This window comes from Miscanthus floridulus, chromosome 2, assembly GCF_019320115.1.
Source record: "Miscanthus floridulus cultivar M001 chromosome 2, ASM1932011v1, whole genome shotgun sequence".
Classification (NCBI taxonomy): Eukaryota; Viridiplantae; Streptophyta; class Magnoliopsida; order Poales; family Poaceae; genus Miscanthus; species Miscanthus floridulus.
The window spans coordinates 75,581,881-75,601,007 of record NC_089581.1 but is presented as its reverse complement, the minus strand read 5'-3'; positions in this window follow the sequence as shown (position 1 = coordinate 75,601,007).

The following is a 19,127-nucleotide window of genomic DNA, read 5'->3' as shown; positions in this document are numbered from 1 at the left end:
ATCATCATCACTATCACTCTCACTAGAGGATGAGCTTACATTACCTCATGCCATAAGGCACACACAAGAAGAGCTTGATGATGAGTGCTTGCGCCCTTGCCTCTTGTGATGATCTTCTTCACTTGAAGAATCATCCCATGACCTTATTGATGTGAGGGCTTTGTTCTTGCATGCCTTCTTCTTTGCCTTGGGTGTGGGCTTGTTTGGACAAACTTCCACAAAGTGCCCCATCTCGCCGCATCCGTAGCATCCTCTCTTTCTTTGCTCATTTCTTTGATTGGTGAAAATGAGATCTTGAATTTGGATGGGCACACCCTTGACATTGAGCCTTTGGATCATCTTCTCCACCTTATTGATTAATTTGATTGATTCTTCATCAAGGTCAGAGGTGGAGGAGGAAGATTGATCATCGTCACTTGAATCTTCATCATCATCATCATCATCCTCATCTTCTTCTTCACTTGAGGAGCTTGAGCTTGAGCTTGACTCAACTTTCTTGCACTTTATCTTTTTCTTCTCACTACAAGCGAGAGCTTTGCCTTTGCTTGATGAAGATGCTTCTCCTTGACCCATCTTACGTGACATTTCAAATGCCACTAGCTTTCCAATGACAATGCCCGGGGTCATGGTGCTCAAGTTCTCCATGTTGTGAAGGATGGTGATGATGCTTGCATATTTCTTTTGTGGTAGAACGGAGATGATCTTCCTCACGATGTCTGCATCATCTAGCTTTAATAATCCTATTGAATGGAGCTCATTGATGATTAGATTCAAATGAGAATACATATCATGAACAAGCTCATCATCATTCATAGCAAAGGAATCATAATTTTGCTTGGCTAGACAATGTTTTTGCTCATGGACATTACTTGTGCCGTCATGGAGCTCTTGGAGTTTTAACCAAATTTCATGTGCCGTATTTAAGGTGAACACTTGGTCAAACACATCCATGCTAAAGGATTCAAACAAGCAATTCTTAGCTCTAGCATTGAAATGCATTTCTTTTTCGTCACTCTTTGTGGGTTTTTGGGATTCTTGATGGGTTTCATCCCATCACGAGTGACTCTCCATACACCCAAATCAACCGCCTCAAGGTGGCAAGCCATTCTAGCTTTATAGTATGGGAAGTTAGTGCCATCAAATTGTGGAGGCCTAGCGGTATCCATCCCAACCACTCTACAATAGCGTCGGCTCAACAGCGGTTAAGCCAAAGGTCCAAATATGAGCCAACCGGCTCTGATACCAATTGAAGGGACCATGACGCCTAAGAGGGGGGGGTGTGAATTAGGCAACTTAAAATTCTAACTCTAAACTATGGCCTCTTTTTCTAACCATAGCAAAACCTATGCAATAGATAAGCTATCTAGATGTGTAACTATGGTTTTGCTAGTGTGTTGCTATCTCTACCGCAAATGTAGTAAAGTAATCAATGTAAATGCGGAAGCTAAAGAGCAAGGTAGAGATATGCAAACTCCCATCGATGACTCCGGTATTTTTATCGAGGTATCGAGAAGCGCACAAGCTTCCCCCTAGTCCTTGTTGGAGCCCCTCGCAAGGGCCAAGCTCCTGGTTGGGTAACTTCGTGGATAGCCTTGGGCCTTCCCCACGCACAAGTGGGTCTCCGATGTGCCTCTCGGCAAGCCTCTCCCGGATGCTCCCGCCATCTTCACTATCAAGCTTCCGGCCGAAATGCCGCGGGCCTTGTTCCCTCCAGTACACGGTGGCAGCCACACCACAAACGTGGTTGGTGTGATCTTGCAAGACTTCAAGGCCCTCCGATGTACAACACTTGTGCTCACAAGCACGGGGTGGCAAGAGGTGTATAAACCTCACTAAACACTAGGCAAACACCTAGAGCAAGCGCATAAGCGGTGGTCTAATCAACCTAAGCACTCCGCAAAGCACTTATGCTAATCACCTAATAAAACACTAAGCACTATGCATGTGGAGATCACTCAAATGGTGTATCAACACCCTTGGTATGTTTCCTCAGCTCCACACACCTCAAATGGCCGGTTGGGGGTTGTATTTATAAGCCCCACTGAGAAGGTAGCCGTTGGGGTCGAATTCCCATGAAACTGCTACTGACCGGACGCTGAATCGTCCTGACCGGACGTGTCCGGTCGTCCTGACCGTTGCAGCCATGAACCACCGATCGGACGCTACCAGCGTCCGATCGTAGTTTCACGCGCCTAGAACCTCTTTGTACTCGATCAGACGCTGCATTTCTACGTCCGGTCGATTTCCACCAGCGTCCGGTCGCCTATCTGCCGAGCCACCGGTCCAGCGTTCGGTCGCGCTTCCAGTGTCCGGTCCTTGCATCCAGTCGCGTCTACGAGCTCGTTTCTTCATGATCTTGCATACGGCTTGGTTCCTATCTTCATGCTTGGACTTTGCTTGATATCTTGGGTCTTTTCTTGTGCTCCTAAGGTCTTTCTTAAGGTGTTGATCATCGGATCATCACATCGTCTTCATCCAAGTCACTTCTTGCACCCTGTTGGACTACAAAACAAACACTTGCAAATTCATTAGTCCAATTTGATTGTGTTGGTCATCAAACACCAAAATCCAAAGTAAATGGGCCTAGGGTCCATTTTCCTTACAGAGGTGTTCATGGATGACTTTACTGTTTATGGAAAAACCTTCAATAATTGTCTTGAGAATTTAGACAAAATCTTACAATGGTGTGAAGAAAAGCACTTAGTCCTAAATTGGGAGAAATGTCACTTTATTGTCCAAGAAGGAATAGTGCTAGGACACAGTGTGTCTAAACATGGGATAGAAGTGGATAGAGCAAAAATTGAAGTCATTGAACAACTTCCACCTCCCATGAATATGAAAGGCATTCGTAGCTTTCTAGGCCATGCAGAGTTCGATAGATGTTTCATCAAAATATTTTCTCAAATCGCTAGACCCCTGACTAGCCTCCTAGCTAAAAATGCACCTTTCATTTTTAATAATGAATGCCATGAAGCTTTTCGAATCCTTAAGAAGCACTCACTTCAGCTCTAATCATACAACCACCTGATCGGAAGCTACCCTTTGAGATCATGTGTGATGTTAGCAACTTTGTTGTAGGAGTCGTTCTTGGCCAAACAAAGGGTAAAAAGCACTATACTATATCCTATGCTAGCAAAACCTTGTTCGGACCACAGCTCAAGTATGCTATGACTGAAAAAGAGTTGTTGGCTATTGTCTTTGCAATAGACAAGTTTAGATCTTACTTAGTGGGAGCGAAGGTAATTATTTATACAAACCATGCTGCTCTTAAATACCTCCTCACTAAGAAAGATGCTAAACCTCGGTTGATCCAATGGATTCTCTTGCTCCAAGAGTTTGACATAGAAATACGAGATAAGAAAGGAGTAGAGAACACGGTAGCCAATCACTTGTCTAGACTTCAATATAAGGAAACACATGAGTCACCTATTAATGACTATCTAAGGGATGACACACTCATCAAGGTAATAGAATTTGACCCATGGTTTGCAAATATTGGGAACTATATGGTTGCAGGTTATGTTTCACCAAGGGAAGACAAGAGGAAACTTAAGGATGAAAGTTGTTTCTACTTGTGGGATGATCCATATCTTTTTTGGGTCTATCAAGATTGATTGCTATGGAGATGTGTCCCCATGTTTGAAACCAAGAAAATCATAGACAGATGTCATGCATCATCCTATGGAGGACATTATGAAGCATTCTGTACAAGTGCTAAGATTTGGCAAAGCAGATTCTTCTGGCCAACAATGTATCAAGATATAAAGGAGTTTGTTAGAAGATGTGCTAGATGCCAGAAACATGGAAACATTAATGCTCAGGATGCAATGCCACTCATGAACAACCTCCAAGTGGAGTTGTTTGATGTATAGAGGATTAACTACATGGGACCATTCCCAAAGTCTAGAGATGCTGAATACATCTTGGTAGCAGTTCATTATGTGTCCAAATGGGTAGAAGTATTACCATGTCTGGCTGTTGACTCCAAGCATGCCAAGAAGATGTTCCATGAAGTGATATTCTCATGATTTGGAACACCTCGATTGGTCATTAGTGATGGAGGGCCACATTTCATCGACAAGACTTTCCGTCAGTTCCTGGCAGAATATGGAGTCAAGCACAACATTGCAACTCCATACCATCCCCAAACAAGCAGTCAAGCTAAAACATCAAATAATCAAGTCAAGAACATTTTGCAAAAGACCACAGATGAGATGGGGAAGAAATGGAAGTACAAACTTCATGATGCACTATGGGCATATCGAATGGCATACAAAACACCCATATGTATGTCACCTTATCAGCTTGTATATGAAAAAACATGCCATTTTCTTATTGAATTGGAATTTAGGGCCCATTGGGCAATCAAGAAGTGGAACATGGATCTTCATCTAGCTGGCAAGAATCGTCAGATGCAAATATCTAAGCTAGAAGAATGAAGAGAGAAGGCTTATCATAGCTCCAAGATTTACAAAGAGAGGATCAAAAGATGGCATGACAAGAGAATCAAGCACAATGAGTTCAAGCCTAGAGATAAGGTTCTACTATTCAACTCAAGAGTAAAGCTCTTCGGTCATGGAAAACTTCAAAGCAAATGGAAAGGGCCATTCAAGGTGATTGAAGCATCGTCGCATGGTGCCATCATGCTTCAAGATGATACAGGTAACACATTCAAGGTAAATGGTCAACATTTGAAAGTTTTTCTTGAACCTAAAAAAATAGAAGAAATTGACTTGATTGAATTTTTGCAATTTAATGACCCAATCTAGAAAGTTCAATCTTGTTCTTATTTCCTTCTACATCTTAGGCTAATTCAATAAGTTCAATAAATTTTTTGACTCTCTGGTGTCTCTCACTAGAAGAGTCCCTTGTGTTTTCACCATTTTCTGTCAATGAATAAAAGCTAGGTATAGTTTCAAAGAAGTGTGGGGGTGTGCATTACTCCCATGTGAACAAAAGCATTGAAGCACATCATGAACTGATGAAGGAGCCTGCACACAACTTTTAGAATTTGGTTTGTTTCTTTCACTAGTTCATATGCTTACTCCCTGTATTTCCACTTGTGTAAACATGCAAATCAAAAAAAGAAAAAAGAACCAAGATTCACACTTAGAGTTAAAATTTTGAAAGTGAATATGAATATAGCGCTTTAAGATTGGCATGCATAAGTTTATTCCTTACATATACTTGTTGCTTGTGGGAAAAATATAATATAGGAAAGTTTTATTGACTAATTTGTTGTGGAGTGTGATATAGTTCTAGCTTAGAAATCCTACCAGTTCGAATCAAAGTGCTTGGAGAATTTGTTTTTAATAAAATATTATAAAATCATAGTGTCACATACTCCTTAATGGTGATAAATTCCTACCCGAGCTATATACGCACTTGTAGGATACAAACCTTCCACATAAGCTACTTGCTTTGTGTTGAGTTTTATCAAGTCTTATTAACCCTTGTTGAGAGATTTATCATGCTCCCAAGATCAAGATCACGTACACACCACATATATGTGCTGCTTCTACACTTGAAGTATGCAAAAACATACTTTTCATCCACCTCAAAATGTTTTACTCCTCCTACATTGGGGTGAACGCAAAAATATGTTTGTTAGGATTCCACCAAATAAATGCTCCAAGTTCTTGTGAATATCTCTGTTGAAAAGTTTTATTGAAAAAAGAGACATGGGCTATGCAAAAGAAAAAAAAGAGAAAGAAAAAATGGACACAAAAGTGTCCAAGATATTGAAACAATGGGTACTTAGATGCCCGCCTAAAAATTGGAGAGAAAAAAAGAAGAAAACAAAAATAGCCCCTGATCTCTTGCAAAAATATTTCTAAGTTTCAAGAGAGAGATATGTTTCTAAGGAGCATAGTAGAATTAAGTTAGCCACCAAATATTCCACACGCATGCACATCTTGATCTAAGAGTATGACATTTCCCTCCTGAGATCTGGGTTTTGACTTTACAATATATGCAAGGTAAGTATGCTACATATTTTATCACTACCTAAAACTCCACATAAGCTTTTTAGAAGTAGGATGACACAAAAGATGGCAACACAGTGCTATGCTTTGGTAAGGAATCATACACCATTGAGCGATTTGAGAGTACCATTTGAGGAGTATAAAGTGAATATACCTTTCTTGTGAAAATTTTAAATACTCCAAGTTACTGAGATGAGAATTTGGGAAGATGACTTCGCTTCGAGAGTTGTTCCACTTTTCAACCGCTTAAGGAGATATGTTAGCCACACCACATATCCCGCATGTACAAGGAATGTTTTTGGAATAATCCATAGGATAGTCCTATATCTTGAAAAGCTATGTTTATGTTTATTCCAACCTTTACTCGAGGATGAGCAAAGAACAAGCATGGAGGAACTTGTTGATGGTTGTTAATGTCAATCATAAACCATTAATATACTCTACACATACACTTAGGTTCATCACCAAACATAGGCATAGGGTTTTAAACTAATGAATTCCACAAGTTTGGGTAAATATTTGGATGTAGGAAGAATTATCCAGAAAATAGCTCTTAGGAACACTGTCATACACTCCAAATAGGCAAATCGACATCAACAAGTGATTCAACTCATGAAACCTACGAAAGTCAACTCAAGACGGAGCCTAGGACTCACCACTTGAAGGGAAGGCCCACCTGCCACAGTAGTAGGCTAGCCGGCCCAGTGGTGAGGCGGGTCAGCCCATTATAGAGGCCCCTCGCCCTCTACCGCCTCGTACGCCTTCCTAAGATCTGGACCCTTGATTTTAAGATGGTTTTAGGTCAGTTTATCCAATGGTGATTGAGGGAGTTGACACAGAACAATGATGTGGTGATTCCTTGCCCTCTACTCCACCTCGGCCTATATAAGGATGCCCAGACCCCTCTAGGAGGCACACATCTACACACCCTATGCTCCAGAGCTTCATTATTTCATACACAAATTGTAGTAGTGTCCCTCTAGATGATTCTCATCTAGTTGAATTATAGAAAATAGGGAGGGAGGAGAGGATAGAGATTTGAGGAGAAGCCAGATCTATCGGATTCTTCTCAACTTTGTACCTCTATGGAACTAATTCATCTTTGAGTTACATCCAGGTTCTTCTATTAGTACTTCTAAGTTCTTTATTTAATTAAATTTAGTCTTTACTTTATTTTATTTATGGGAACTCTGCTTACATCGAGTATACTAATTATAGATCATGATTAGAGTAGTAAACATTAGCATATACATGGTGTCTAGGCTAGAGTTTATCTAAGTTTGCGCTCAGTCTCACGGTTAGTTGTGGTAGCCCTAGAGTGACAGCTCTGTCAGGCCATTGCAATCCACCATGTTAGGATTGGTGTTTCATAGAGCTTAGGCATCCTTCCCCCGACTACTTTTTGTCACCTCCTTCGAGAGTTAGAAAGGTATTGTTGCTCCAAAGTAAGTAAAGTATAGTAAGCCTGATCCTTAGTTATCTAGTATAAGCCATAGAAAATCCCTCTCTACCCACAAAAACTCTATTCTATCTTTATCTTTAGATGACCTTGATTCTTACTATAGCACTTTGTTGGCATTTCTAAATGCAATCACCTTGTATGGAGATAGAATCCATCCCCAACAACAGCGCTAGAAATGCTTGTTGGTATTTCTTAGCATCATCACTATGATTAGCAATGCCACTAAGTAACAGCCATGATAGTTCCTTAACAATTTTAAATATTATCCGCAAGTGCATGGAGCTATCATTGTAGCATTTTACCCGAAAGTATTCAGGGTATCGTTATTTATATTTTTCCCAAAGGAAGGCATTTGATTAAGAGTCTAGTATGGATATGAACTTGAATAATAATGCTTGCAATTACACCAATATTTATAATAGGGGTAAGAATGGTGATTTCAAGATGGTGGACACACACTTGGTATTCCTCAAAGGATAAAATACAAAAGAAAGAATAAAAGAATAATCCTAGTCAAGCAGGTATTGGTCTAGTATAGTCATACAAAGATTAGTTAATGATCATACAAGTTACATAATTAGTCTTAGGGCTAAGTGTGAAGCAGGTCGGGAGGCCACCGAGTACTGGTCTGCCAGCAACCTCATGTGACAATTTAGACGACTACACCCTAGTCGAACATGGCGGGATTACAAGGGATGGATAGGGCTATCACCACCTGCCACCTACCCCTCAACCGTGGAAAGGGACAATGCATTCACCTATCTCTCCATACCCAAGCACCACGCTTGTGTATATAGAAACTACCCAAATCCCCCTAGGTCCCAGACCCTACGGATCGATAGGTAAAGAACTTGGGCACACCTAACGGCATGATGAACTGCCACCTCAACTTTGCTCTAATTCTGATTATATAACTTATATGAGTGTTTAAGCATAAAGTTAAGTGTGCTACTTTCATGACACATAAACTATAGACTAGTTCATCTATCAAGATTATAACACAATAACTATACTCTAGTTCATAAGTATGACTATAAATATCATATGAGAGCGTAACTTTGGAAGAACTCATATCTCTATTCATACCCAAAGGTCTCTTCTTCCAAGGAGCCAAGTTCTCCAAGGTAGCTTTGCCTTGCTCTAAAGCTACAAAAAAGTAAAGCTACTACTACTTGAGAGTGAGGTGTGTGAGGTGATGCTCAAGTGAAGTGTGTTGAGAGAGGGAGGGGTACCCCTCTATTTATACAAGAGCAAGGCATTGCTTCTATCTATCTTTGGCACAAAAGCATGGGATGCACCACCTCAACATGGGGGCATGCCACCGTCCAAGCGAGGCACGACTGAGCAGTGCCAGCAGGGGGTCGTCCGCCCCTTGATCATGGCCACTCACCACTGTCTTGGCCTGGCATGCCATGGGATGGACATGGATCCCTGCTCTGTGGTGTTTTGCCCTATTTGCACTAAGTTATTGGGCGTTTCCCTTGTTCCTTTGCACAAATCAACGTCGAAAAGCGTCTTTCGGTGAATTATTCCATGTATTTGTGATTGTGACCTACAAAATAACGTTCTCCAAATACATGCAGAACTTGGTTAGTAGTAAATGCATATGTGATCAAGATTATTTATTTCTCCTCTTTTTGTGTCTTAATTGGCAGTCGAATTTGATCTGTAATGACCGCCAACAAGATCCCAAAAGCTTAACCTTTGCTTGTTCCGAGCAAATAACTAAGTTGTTGGTTGTTGATCAGGAGTTGCTACAATGCTAAATATAATTCACAAGTGCCATGCCTATAACAAAGTATTCTTCCTCAATTTAAATAAGTTGGCATTCTATCCACCCTTTTAACTTAATCCCTATAGGGCTTATTGCTTTTCCAAGTCTTAGGTAGTGACAAGATAGAACGGTTTTAACAGAATTACTAATCATTCATCCTTTGGTCAACCTTCTATCCAGAGGTTTTATGAGTTTTGCAAAATAATATGTAAGTTCCTCAAATAATTCACTTAATCGCTCAATGTGTATGGTCCTTACCAAGGCTTTGATTGTTTTGCCTTCTTTTCATCCTATCCCTAAAAGGCTTTGAGTGGAGTTGTAGGTAGGTATGAATGAGAGGCATACTTACATCACATATATTGCTAAGTCAAAAACCGAATCCAAGGAGATGCTAGTCATACACTTTGATCAAGATGTGCAAGTGTGTGGAATATTTTCCTATTCCTAATATTTTTGGTACTCCTTTGATCATGATTTTCTCCCTTTTGATTAATTGCCTTGGAAGTATGGGCTATATTTCTCTCTTCTTTTTTCAATACTTTGGAACCTTCATGTGCTCCATTTTTTTCTTTTTCTATTTTGAGAGCTTCACATGTCTCTCTTTTTTTAGCATAGCGCCATACTTTTTTTTGGCATATGAAAACTTTGGAGAGAAAGACTCATGATAAATGAATGGAGTTTTTATTTTGGGTGGACATAAAACATATTTTTGTGTAACTCTCAGTGTAAGAGTATTTTTATATGTGGGTGTTCATGAATTTTGATCATAGGTGCATGATGAGAATCTCTACAAGGGTCACAACAATTTGACAAAACTCAATGTGAATATAAGTAGCATATGACTAAGGTTTGAATTTGAATCATGTCATATGGCCGTGGTAGGAATTCATAACCATTGAGGAACTTTTGATTTTAGTATTTTTAAAATAAAAAACTCCGGATATCAAGTTTCTCTTAGAATAAAGTCATAGCATATTCTATTTACCATATCTTAACTTGCAACAACTTAGAAAATGATAATGCTTTTGCAACCTACAAGTTTCAAGTTTTAGGATGAGACATTTTAGCCAACAAACTTAAATCTTGGGGAATACGAAGTTACAGCCTAGGCACAGATGAATTATATACAGAGCAACTATTAATCATTTCAACAAAGGAGAATCATAAACATTCCTAAATCACATATGAGAATGGAATGAATATTTTTGTTGTTTTTATCATATTTCATTTTTTAGATTTTAGATTTTTTATTTTTTAAATGCTAATAAATAAATGCAATAAATAATGTGAAAATTAAAATGCGGAAAATAAAAGATACTACTTACCTCTACGAGGGTCCACCCCCAAGCTTGCTCGTTGCAAGATGATGACTTTGAGGTAGGTTATTTTGTTTTGATTTAATGTATCGACTAATGTTCATACTGAGTATTTTTGGTTCAGTGATTAATTATCTAATCAAGGTAGGCTAGATAACCTAAGCACCCTGCTTAATTTTAAAAAGCCTATGAAGACATGATCGTATACTAACCATGCCTCAAACCAAAGTATACTTTGTACTAAAGAAGCATGATTTATTTAATGGGAATAGAGGTGAAGTGGTAAACTTTATTAATATCATTTTCCTTTATTAATGTATAAAATAGAAAATCAAAACTTGAGTATGATTATAAAGATAACTACCAATTTTACCTTTGGTAAGGACTCACCTTTTAAGGTCCAATGAGTAGGACACTTCCCCGTTCAGTTCTTGCTTGATGGAGCGCCCAATCTCAGAGAAGTGGATGCAGAGGGCTGCTCTTTCTTTGGCCTACACACCATCTTGTTTGTCCTCGGTGGTGTAGTGACAGACTTTGAAGCTTCTTCTTTTAGTCTCCACACCATTTTGTTCTTCTTTTGTGGTGTGGGAATGGCTTTTGGGGTCTTGTCTTTTGTCATTTTATCCTTCTTTTGCTCTGGCTTCATTTTGATTTCTTTGTTCTATTTTCATAGGTCTATCCACCATTTGAGGTTGGATATGGACCTCCCTTAGGCCTTGCGGGTTTGGCCTGTATTTGATACACATCATGGAGCATTGCTCCTTCCTAGGCCTGAATGCAAATTTTTCTTCGTTACCATGGATATTGAAGCGGATTTCTCTGGCTCCAACATCAATTTGAGCTCCTACAGTGCTCAAGAAGGGTCGTCCAAGGATGAGGGTTGATTCTTTAGCGACCTCCATGTCGAGCACCACAAAGTTGATAGGGATGTAGCAATCCCAGATTTTCACAGGAATATCTTCGGCTATCCCTACTGGGTAGCGGACGATCGAATTGGCCAACTGAAGCATCATTGGTGTTGGCATCAATTGCGTGAGGTTCAGCTTGTCGAAGATAGCTTTGGGCATAATGCTTATGCTAGCCCTAAGGTCGCACAAGGCTTGGTCGAAGTATTGGATCCTAATGGAACATGAGATTATGGTGCACCAGGATCCTTTTTCTTTTCAGGGAAGTCGAGTATAGCAGCGATACACTCTTTTGTCAGCTTGACGACCTCCATGGATGGTAGTGGCCGCTTGTTGTTGATGATGTCCTTGATGTACTTGGCATAGGAAGGTACATGTAAGACATCCATCAGGAGGACGCTGACATGTATCTTCTCGATCATCTCAACAAAACGAGCGAATTGCTCGTCCATGGCCTATTTGTAGTTCCTTGTGGGAAATGGCAGGTAGCTGGTGTCGATGGAGTCGTTTGGTGTTGTCTCCTCTTCTTGTTCTTTTTCTTTTGTTGAAGGTTTGGCCTCCTGGTGTTCTTTTGCCTTTCCTATAGACTAGTTAGGGTTTGGTGGATCATGAGTGGTCTTAGCACCCCTTGTGGTCACCACTTTTACATTTTCACGAGAATTTTCAAGTTGAGCAGGAATTTTTCCACTACTATCAATAGGAATTACGGTAGCTATTTGAGCTAGATGTGTTTCTATCATTTTATTAAAGCTCAATTGGTTTTTAACAGTAGAAGTTAAGCCTTTGATTTGAGAATTTATATTTTCAAGAATTTTATCATTGGTTGTAAGCTTTTTAGTTAGATTTTCATTTATTTTGGCTTGGCCAAATACCAAGTCTTTTAAAGAAGGTTGATTCGAATTGTAGTTGGAATTGATGTTCGATTTACCTTGTGGGTGGGATTGGTTATTCCACCCGTTATTACCTAGTTAGCGATACATGTTGTTGATGAAGGCAGCTTCTTCACGGGTTTCGGGCAATCATTCCCCGAATGGCCAATGTTCCCACAGACTTCACACATCATGTGTGAGTCAATGTCCTAGACAGTGCCTGTCATGGCATCTTTCTCTTGGGCCTATTCCTCCAGTCTTTTCATCAAAAAATCTATTTTTGTGAAAAGCATATCTGTCTCCTTCACGATATGCATTTCGTTTTGTGTTTTCCTTTCCTCCCCTAGCTTTTATTCGACACCATTTTATTGATGACAGCCATGGCTCCATCAATGGTGAGGGAAAGGAAGACACCTCCAACAGTAGTGTCAAGGTGGCCCCTAGACATGGGTAATAATCCATCATAAAATTTTTGGAGCACTAACTAGTTTTCAATCTTGTGGTGTGGGCATACTTGGATGTAGTCCTATAGCCCCTCCCATGCCTCAGGAATGGTCTCCATGGAGCTTTGCTAGAAGTTCAAAATTCATCCCCTCAGGGCATTGGTTTTGCCCATGGGGAAGAACTTGGCGAGGAACGCCACGGAACATTTGTCCCACGTCTTGATAGCTTCCTTTTCCTTGTAAAACCACTGCTTCACCTTCCACGAGAGGGAGAAGGGAAACAATCAGAGCCTGACACTAAGGTGTGACATCCTTGATGACGATCATGTCACATAATTCGAGGAAGTTTTGGAGATGTGCATTTGCATCCTCACTTGGCAAACCATGGAATTGGTTTTCCTGCACAATCGTGATGAGGCCGGTATGGAGCTCGAAGTTCCCATCCCCAACATTGATAGCAGGACCAATGGGCACATTGGCAATAGCAGGGATGGAGTAGTTGCGGAGGGTCATGGCCATGATTGGAGTAGCAGATGGTGTGGGGGTGACTGGTTTGACTGTTGGAAGAGTAACAGAAGAAGAAGCGGCATGAGACCATTTCTTCCTTAGGAGTGCCTCTAGATTTTGAGTGTAGTTGTTCGGTAGGTCAGAACCAATTATACACTATCCTATTTTCGTCCATAATAGGAGAAAACAAGCAATGTTACCCGGCATAAACAATGGCTACCTTACATGCATATTATCATGAACATGTCCTACTAGATTCTTTAATCAATTATGCATTCCTCGACAACGGCGCTAGAAATGCTTGTTGGCATTTCTAAATGCAATCACCAAGTATGGAGGTAGAATCCATCCCTGACATCAATGCCAGAAATGCTTGTTGGTATTTCTTAGCATCATCACTATGATTAGCAAAAAGCGAAGCTCTCCAAGGTAGCTTTGCCTTGCTCTAAAGGTACTAAAAGTAAAGCTAGTACTACTAGAGACTAAGGTGATGCTCAAGTGAAGTGTGTTGAGAGAGGGAGGGGTACCCCTCTATTTATACAAGAGCAAGGCGGTGCCTATGTCTATCTTCGGTGTGAAAGCATGGGATGCACCGCCTCAGCAAGGGGGCATGCCATCGCTAGAGTGAGGTGTGGCTGGGCAGCACCGGCAGGGGGTCGCCTACCCTTAGGGGTTAGCCACCCCTTGACCGTGGCCACTCTCCATCGCCTTCACATGGTAGGCCATCGGCTATATGTAACAACCCAAAAATCCATACACCCAAAATACCAACTACAAAACTTTTCTTAAAACTCCCATGTGTTGATGAGTGTCATGTATAGGAACCCAACCTAAGAGATGCATTAGGTCTAACCCTAACCCAAGTCAACACATAAGCATGGCATAACTCTTGGCATAAACATGTGATTAAGTTCCCTAAATAAATGAACCTTGCTTGCATATTTATACCACTTATGAGTTGGATTCTTCTTTTGCCTTATGTTATGCTAATTAAAAATCACCAAACAACTACTAAGCTTGCTAAATAATCCTTTGATGAGCAAATGCCTTAAGCAAACAAACAAAGAACAAAAGAAAAGGAAAAAGAGAGGTGAAGAGAGAGGGCCTCGCAGCCAGTAGCTCGGCCTAAGCTAGCCAGCCTAGCCGAGCCTCACCTGCCCTTTCACGCACACAGCCACTGACAAGTTAGGCTAGCTCATTAGCCATCACGCGCTGCACACAGCCACATCGCGCCAAGTGCCTGACGACCTGACCCTGCTTGTCAGCACAGTAGCATCTTCTTCCTCCCCATGCCAACTTCTCCCCACATGACCGGGAGCCGACCAGCGTGGCAGGCGCAAGCCTAGGGTCATGCACATTGCATGACCCTGTTCCCCCTTGTGCCATGCCTATGCTACGGCACGCAAGCCATTGGATGCATCGCACGCATCACCACTGCCCGATCACTGTCCGCCATTGGAGCCCTTAGAGCTTGGCTATAAAAGCCAACGCCCATGAGCCCTAACCCTTAGCCCGTTCGCCGCCGCCGCTGGTGGCATAGCACCACACCGCATCAAGCCGAGAGAGAGGGAGGAGGAAGGAAGCTGCTGTGGAACCGGCCTCGTCGGAGCCAGGAGCGCCGCCCCGATCGGCTGCAGTGACGTAGCTGCTCGGCATGGCACTGCATCACCTCATCACGGCCTCGCCTAGCCACTGCACCGCCATCCTACCACCACGAGCCCTACGGTGAGCCACGTCATTCGCCACTTGTCGTACTCGCCAGGAACGCCACCGCATCCCCGTGCCTGGGAAACGCAGAGGTGGAGCATTCCCGCTCCTAGACACGCTGCACATGCACCACATGCGCACCAGCCTAAGGCCTGACCTCACTGACCCCTAGCAGCTCGGGAACACCGGCATGACCACACATAGCCTCTCGGACGCCATGAATGGATCACGTCGGAGCATGAGCTCTTGCTCCAGCTTAGCCAACCGGTAGCATAGAAGGACCACCACGACCCTCTTGTTGAGCCAAACGGAAACACAAAGCAAAGGGAAGAAAGGGGGCAATGCCGAGCCCTCAGCTCAGGAACGCCAGCGCCGAGCGCTCTGCTTATGCCAGACAAACGCATCGCACGCACGCACGCACTCACCATGGCCAGAGCACAACAATGGCGAGACCACCGCGTCTTTAACATCATGGTAAAGGTGATGTTGACACCCTGACTAGCTCCGCCATGATAGGAGACACACCGCGCTTACCTTACCCGAGAATGAAGCCCATCGGAGCCCGTGTTGCCGCACCACACCTTGTTGGAGTGCCACCGCCTCCGCTTTGCCCCACCACCATGGTTGGAGCCACTGGGAGCACTAGGAGCTCCTTCAACACACCTACCATGGTCATAGAAGCACCGTGGAGCACACACGCTCCTCCAACTAGGCTCTCACTATCGCTGCAGCCCTGACCATGCACGCCGATGAACTCACGCCGCCATTCACCACGGCCAGCCAACTAGAGCCGCCCGACCACCACGTTAACTTCATTGAGACACCTGCTATGGCCTGGCCAAGATTTTGCCCACCTTAGTTGCACACCCGCGCTGCTAGAGGGGCACGCCGATGAGCTCACCACCGGTGGGAGCACGACGGGGAAGAAGATTGGGATTTTCTCCTCGCCGGCCACACGTCCGTGCACTAGGTGCACGTGAATCGAACACTGGGAAGGAGTAAGTGGACCAAGTCCTTCATAGACCAGCTCTGCGGTCTATGGACCAATGTAGGCGGGTTCACCATGAACCGCGCCTCACCTGTCAGACACCGTTTGACCCCGGACCCACTTGACAGCCGCAGTTTAGCTCAGATGGTGCCATGCTGACGTCATGACGATGATGAGACCACGCTAGCGTCGGGGACTTCGGCTAGCCTTTTGACCACAATGGCAATCTCACCGACCACCCCCACGATCTCTTCGACCACCTAGGCAACCTCTCCGACCACCTAGGCAACCTCTCCGACCACTGAGGCGATCTCGCCGACCACCTCAGCGATCTCGCCGACCACTACGGCAACCCTTTCGACCACTTCAGCGACCTCTTCGACCACCATACCAACTGTATCCCTACATGCCACATGAACCAGTCACAGTGTGACACGTGTCAGCCATGAATTAATCAGCCTTAATTTAATCTTCAGAAATACATAACTAATTCATACGACCTCAGAAAAATACAAGACTAGGACCAAAATTCATCTAAAATCAAGCCCTACGCAATGAACCCATGTTTGAGTGCATTTGGCTCATTTGAATTTTCATTGCTTCTTTGTGCTAATATATAGACGTCGCTAACGCGACTATAATGCGATCGATTGTAGACTCAGAGGAGAACCAGACGAACGAGGACCGAGAGTACCGTGAGGAGTATGGAGACGACTACACTGAAGGTGCCACATCCCACCCAACCTCATAGCACCTATTACGCATGGCTAATGTAGAACTGATGTTGCTTTACTTTATTGTTATGATCTCACTATGATAGGACTTGCATGGTAGTATGCTTTCTTGATGGCCTTTACCTTGATGCAACCTTACCCCTACTCACCCTACTGTTAGACTAGTCACATGCTTGCTGCTATATTTCATTACTTATTACTTCTACTACGCTTGTACTACATTGATGCATGGTGGAAACTAGTGTTATTTGAATTATGGGGAGAGTGCTGCGTGTGTGACTTGGGTGCATGGAGGGTGAGGGTTGTGTCGACCAAGTTGGAGTATATGACAAGCCTGGGGCAACTCTTGCCATGTGGTGCTACCTGGGCACTTGGATATGGAATACCTATGGCGGGTAAATGGTAATTGGAGGTGGCCTTGGGTGTGAACCTCGGAGAGGTGGAGCCCAGGGTAGAGGTGCTGTGGTGGCATGGTAAATGGAAACCCTAATGGAGACATTCTGGCTTAATCATCCCTAAGGACTTACTAGTACTCAGACTCACCGGGAATCCTTTACATCACACTCGCCCTATATGGTGTGGGACGGTCGGACTACTTGGTAGATGATGCCACTACTGCTAGGTGAATGTGTGCAAGGAGGTACGGGGCACACAGTTTCACCCACACCCTCCTAAGACTTCAGGAGGCCTTATGGACCCGGCTCTTGACATCCGGAGGGCCCCAGCTCTATCTACGACTTATAGTATCAGCCATCCTAGACTAGACTTGGGATGTTCCAGGGCTGAGAGGTAGGGTGGCATCGTTCTAGGCTAGCAAGCGACCATAATTCTACCTAGGAGATACATGGCTCTAAGGATGGTCAATCTTGTGGTATGTAAAACCTCTATAGAGTGTTTGGTTGATCGATCGATGCATATACCGACTTGTCGGCTATGGACCTTTCCTGAGTTTCGCTTAAACTAGATAATGAGATGAGTCCTTCTCTTCTTTCCCAGTGAGAGAGTGTCAGTCATAGCCAGCGGCTACGGGCCTTGAGATAGTGCCAAGAGGGAGTTGGCCTGTTGACTAAGCGATGGTATGGTTGTGGTAGAAGGTGGTAAATCGATCCTAGGATCAAAACCTGGCTCTAGATGGAAATGGGGTGGAATGGGTGTGGGAATGGTGTTAAAACTGGACCAACTATTATAATATACATGATACGCTAAAACATAGGAAACCCTAGCCATATAGGTTCCTTTTGATTATATTCAACTTGCATCCAATTTCCACAAAGCAATGCTCATAGGGTGGGAGTGGCCAGTACAAATCGTACTGATAAATTTTGGCACATAGGTTCTGCTGAGGAGTATAGCTTCAAGGAGTTTGACGGTTGAGGGGTTCGTGCCTACGCTCGAGTTTGGCGATCTTATCTTCAAGCTGTTCTAAATGAATGCTACTTTTGATTCCGCCAATGCGGCAATGTAATAAATTATGTAATTCTGCACTATTTGTACTTTGATATTATCATTATATGGATGTGGTATTCAACTGGGATTTGGGTAATATGATCTACAATGGTCATATTACACCTCGACTCTGTGGACTTGTCTTCATGGAAATCAGGTCGCTTCAATTAGTATCAGAGCCATACTTGACCAAAGGACAAAACCCTTAGAAATGGATGATAGAATAGAACGTGAACAGCCCCTCTTTCGGTTATATACCGACCCTACATTTACTTTTATGCAAGGCTTATCTATTATTGACCTGCTAACACCTATCCCTTAAAAACATACAAATGGCAACGAACGTCGACTGGCCACCTCTAGGACCACTACCTCTAAACCACGCCAAGCTTACCTTTGACCTACGTGAGCTCGGGGGTTTTGCATAGACCCTCTGTCGAGTTCTCATCACGTTAGGAGTCCCTGACGAGCTTGTCAAGGTCACCTGCATCATGAAGCCAACTCAGGAAGGAGGAATCGAAGGACCGATTATCACCTTAGCCGAGTTCCCAGCTAGCACTACCTTACCTTCTGTCCCTGCTTTCACCGAGTTGACCATAGAGGACACAGTCGAGGAAGGACTGCAAGCTATCTCACACAAGGCACTTCGCAGAGTGATGAGGGACCACTATGAGCACCTAAAGATGACAGAGTACCGTCTACTTCCCTAGGCCCTCGACCTCAGTTTTACCCCTAGTGAGCAGAGCTTCGCAGCTGGCAGAATTATCTTTGCCGAGGAGGATAGATGCCTTTGTGTCTCAGCTATCCACCTACTGGAGCAGGACAGGTACGTGACCCAGCTGGAGCAGAGGAGACAATAGGACCAGGCCCTTCTATGGGAGTACCAGGAGCAAGACTCATAGAGAGCATAGGAGCGAGCTAGTCTACTTGCGATAGTTGCCAAGCTATAGGACAAGCTCAACCGTCGAGAAGAAGTCCACAGAACCAAGGTC